This window comes from Triticum dicoccoides, chromosome 3B (assembly GCF_002162155.2).
Source record: "Triticum dicoccoides isolate Atlit2015 ecotype Zavitan chromosome 3B, WEW_v2.0, whole genome shotgun sequence".
Lineage (NCBI taxonomy): Eukaryota > Viridiplantae > Streptophyta > Magnoliopsida > Poales > Poaceae > Triticum > Triticum dicoccoides.
In genome coordinates this window covers 114,174,138-114,179,295 of record NC_041385.1, presented here as the reverse complement: position 1 = coordinate 114,179,295, position 5,158 = coordinate 114,174,138, and positions in this window count along the sequence as shown.

Genomic DNA, 5,158 nt, shown 5'->3' with positions numbered 1-5,158 from the left:
AAGAGTGTTATGAAAATCAAGAAGAGAGAATTTGATGACCTCAAGCAAAGGACCATGACAGTGTCAGAATACAACAGCCAATTTACTCTGTTGTCTCGCTACGCCAATGAAGAGCGCATGACTGAGAGCAAGAAGATGGAAAAATTCTTGGAAGGCCTGGCACCCGCCCTTAAATGCCAGCTGGTTGTGCATACCTTCCCAGATTTTAAAACACTGGTGGATAAGGCCATTACTCTGGAAAATGAGCGACGTAGCCTGGAAGATTTCCGCAAACGCAAAAGGGACCAGACTACTTTTGCTCGCAACCCCAGAAGCAAGACGGAATTTCAGAAGGGTGGAATACACAAAACCCCGACGGATAATTCACACCCAATCAAGAATTTCCATGCAAGAGACAAGGAGTTCACCTATCGCCCAGGCATTACTTGTTACGCTTGTGGAGAAGAAGGGCACTATGCCAAGCAGTGCCCCAAGCCAAGGAACTCAACCCCGAAGCCCAATAATGGTGGTAATAATTCAGCGCCAAAGCGAAGCAATATCAACCCCAAGAACAACCACCGGAAAGGTCACCTGAACCACGTGACCCGAGAGGAAGCACAGAACGCCCCAGATATCGTACTCGGTACGTACCCCGTCAACACAATACCTGCCATGGTTTTGTTTGATTCTGGAGCTTCTCACTCATTCATTTCGAAGAGTTTTGCTTTGCAAAATAATTTTTTGATGCTTCCCTTGGAAAAATCAATGATCATCAAGTCCCCTGGAATTAAGCAAGTGACCCAGAGTTACTGTCAAGGTGTGGTTATTGAATTTGAAGGATTGAAGTTTTTCGCCAACCTTATTGTATTGGAAAGCAAAGGACTGGATGTCATCCTAGGGATGGATTGGTTAACCACCAACAAAGGTTTTATTGACTGCTTCAACCGGACCGTGATTCTCACACACCATCACGGAAAGACAATAAAAGTTTCAGCCAAAGAGAGACAAATACCTCGGCAACCGAGATTAAACAAGGTGGACGTTTCTGAGCTGTACAAGGTTCCAGTAGTGTGTGAGTTTCCAGACGTATTCCCAGAAGAACTACCAGGCATGCCACCAGACAGAGAGATAGAATTCAGCATTGAGCTAGCACCCGGAACCGCTCCCATTTACAAGAAACCATACAGAATAGCACCATCCGAATTGGTAGAGTTGAAGAAGCAAATAAAAGAATTATTGGAGAAAGGATACATACGAGCCAGCTCCTCACCTTGGGGTTCTCCAATTTTATTTGCCAAGAAGAAGGATGGAACACTGAGGTTGTGTATTGACTATCGGGCTCTTAACATGGTCACAATCAAGAACAAATACCCAATGCCCCGAATAAATAATTTATTTGATCATCTCGCACAGGCCAAAGTCTTCTCAAAAATTGACTTGAGATCAGGATACCACCAATTAAAAGTGCGAACAGAAGATATTCCCAAGACAGCCTTCACTTCCAGATATGGGCTGTATGAGTTCACAGTGATGCCATTCGGGCTAACCAACACCCCCGCATATTTTGTTCACCTTATGAACAAAGTATTTATGAAGTATATGGACAAGTTTGTTGTGGTATTCATCGATGATATTCTGATATACTCCAAAACACCAGAAGAGCACGCCGAGCATCTCAGGATTGTACTAGGAGAACTCAGGAAACATCAACTGTATGCCAAATTCAGCAAATGTGAATTTTGGCTAAGACAGGTGGGTTTTCTGGGCCACGTACTCACCCAAGAAGGTATTGCAGTAGACCCGGAAAAGGTCAAGGCCGTACTTGGCTGGGAACCACCAGCTAGCGTAACGGACGTACGGAGTTTCTTGGGAATGGCAGGCTATTATTGGAGATTTATTGAAGGATTCTCCACCATAGCAAAGCCAATGACGCAGTTACTCAAGAAAGGCAAGAAGTTTGAATGGACGGAAGCATGTGAGAAAAACTTCCAGGAGCTAAAAAAGCAAATTAACAACGGCACCAGTATTAATTGTGCCAGACATACACAAGAATTTTGAGGTATTTTGTGACACATCTCGGAAAGGCCTCGGATGCGTATTAATGCAAGAAGGCAAGGTAGTCGCGTATGTCTCCAGACAACTTCGCAAGCATGAGGAGAATTATCCCACTCATGACTTAGAATTGGTAGCAGTCATCCATGCACTCAAGGAATGGGGACACTTCCTACTTGGAAATCGTTGTGAGATATACACAGACCATAAGAGTCTTAAGTATATTTTCACACAGCCGGAACTTAATTTACGGCAACGACGCTGGTTGGAGTTGGTGAAGGATTATGATGTTGGGATCCACTATCATCCCGGAAAAGCAAATGTTGTGGCAGATGCCCTTAGTCGGAATCCTAGCACGGACGACGACAGTGTACTAAAGTTAAGGCCAGAATTTCAACAGGAATTTGCCAGACTCAATTTAATAATGGTTACCGAAGGCAGTGTGTCAAACCTGGAAATACAGCCTACTCTGATGGAAAAGATCAAGGAGGCTCAGCACGGACACCCCAGCATTGATGGCATAAAAAGGAAAGTGAGTTTGGGCAAAGCCTCAGAATTCAACATAGATGAGCAAGGAATATTGTGGTACGGAGAGAGACTATGCGTACCAAATATCAAGGACCTCGAACAACAGATTCTGGCTGAAAGTCACACAGCTCCGTATTCAATCCACCCTGGAGGAACAAAAATGTACAAAGGCCTTCAGGAAAAAATTTGGTGGCACGGTATGAAGAGAGATATAGCCACGTTCATTGCATGCTGTGACTCTTGTCAATGTATCAAGGCCAAGCACCAGAAACCAGCCGGGCTATTACAACCAAACAAGATACCCGAGTGGTAGTGGGACGAGATTGGAATGGACTTTATTGTTGGACTGCCACGGTCACGACACGGAAACGATGCCATATGGGTCATAACCGACAGATTAACCAAAGTGGCACATTTTATTCCGGTGAAGACAACTTACACCACTCAGAGACTGGCCAGACTTTATCTTGCCCGTATCGTGTGCCTACATGGAGTCCCAAAGACTATCATCTCCGATAGAGGCACACAGTTCGTCTCTAGATTTTGGGATCACCTACAATAGGCACTGGGAACCCAACTATCTTTCAGTACCGCGTACCATCCCCAGACTGATGGGCAAACTGAACGCGTAAACCAAATCCTTGAAGACATGCTGAGGGCATGTGTCCTCACCTACGAAACCAGTTGGGAAGAAAGTTTGCCATATGCAGAGTTCGCATACAACAACAGTTATCAAGCCAGCTTGCAAATGGCACCCTTTGAAGCTCTGTATGGGAGAAGATGTCGTACCCCGCTAAATTGGTCAGAGACCGGAGACAGCCATATCTTCGGCCCAGATATGCTCAAGAAGGCCAAGGAGAAAGTTAAAACAATTAGAGATCGACTCAAAACAGCTCAGAGTCGGCAAAAGAGTCATTACGATCGAAAGCATCGGGAAATCAGTTTTGAACCCGGAGAATTGGTATACCTAAGAGTTTCTCCTATGAAGGGTCTGCAGTGATTCAGGATTAAGGGAAAGCTAGCACCAAGATTCATCGAACCATTTCATATAGTGGCCCGAAGAGGCACGGTAGCCTACCAGCTAGACCTACCCGGAGATTTATCCGGTATCCACAACGTGTTTCACATCTCGCAGTTGAGAAAGTACGTGAGCAACCCAGAGAAGCAAGTGTCACATGAAAAAATTGACGTATAACCAGACCTCTCCTACCGGGAGCACCCAATAAAAATATTAGAAGAGTCTGAGAGGAGGACCCGACAGAAAACCATCAAGTTTTTCAGAGTTCAGTGGAGCAATCACACCAAGAATTAAGCAACTTGGGAGAGCAAGGATTTTCTTCGGACAGCACACCCACACCTGTTTAAAGATCAGCTGAAATCTCGGGGACGAGATTTTTCCTAAGGCGGTAGGTGCTGTGACACTCCAAAATTTTTGTGGTTTTTGTTTTCAGAAAGAGCCTTGCTTGGTTTGAAGAAGGTCATTCAAACCCTTCTTAAAAACCTCTCTTCTAAGTTTGCCCTCTAAAAATCTTTTCTTGGATCTAGTTTCTTCAAAAAGGTAACCTTTTAGTTTGGGGCTTTATTTGGTTTTGATCCCTCTTGATTTTTCCATGCCTCCCATGGTAAAATTTTCCCAAAACCCCTCCTTCCACTTTGGATCAACCCAAACATTCTGTCCAAACTAACAAAATCCATTTTGTGATATTATTCCAATTATTTCTTTTCCCAAAATAATTTTGTCCTTTCTTTTGAGCCTAGGTGATTTGCAAAGCAAGTACCTTAATGCATTTGATTTTTGACCTCACCTCAACTCCTACGGATAGTCCTTTGCACCCACAACCTAGAACCATCTTGATCCACTCTTCTTCTTTTCAAATATTTCAAAATTCACCCTCTGCAAGTTTGGACCAGATTTGCCAAATTTGGTGAAATTCATATCTACACTTCTCCAAAAATTCCACCAAAATTCAGGCAACCCCTAGCTGCAATGAGAGACCACTCCACCAAAAACCAGCTCAAGGAAAAATCCCTACATGCCAGAATCATTCTGTCGAACACTTGGCATGCACTGTTACTGTTCATATTCAGTAAATTCAGAGATTCAGTGTCGTTTCTCCGTCAGTAGTTTCAGTCACATGTAAACTGTGCATTTGGCTCGTTGCTCACAGCCCCTCCCTCTTGTCCGGAGCACCAGACGAGCGCTTGGCGTGTTCATGGCCCGCCTGCGCCGGCGTGTCTTGCGGCGGCAGAACCACCGTAACGGCCGACAGGGGGCAACCCTGTGACATAACGCCGTTCGGTGCCGCCCAATCCTCCTGAGAGCTCCGCGTGGCCACCTCCTTGCCAGCGCATGCATGCAGCACCGTCGCCGTGGCCTGGCACGCGCAGAGCGCATTCTCTGCCGCCGACGTGCCGTGCGGCTGTTCCGTCGAGGACAGGCCGTAATCCTCCCTCCCTTGCTGAGTTGGACACTGGGATGGCACCAGTGCTTCACCTAGATGATGCTCAAGCCCCTAAGCCGACTGTTCACCCATAGCGCCGCCGTAATCGCCCGCCGGACTTATCCGTTCACGGCAACCGCCTCGGGCCGGCTTTATAT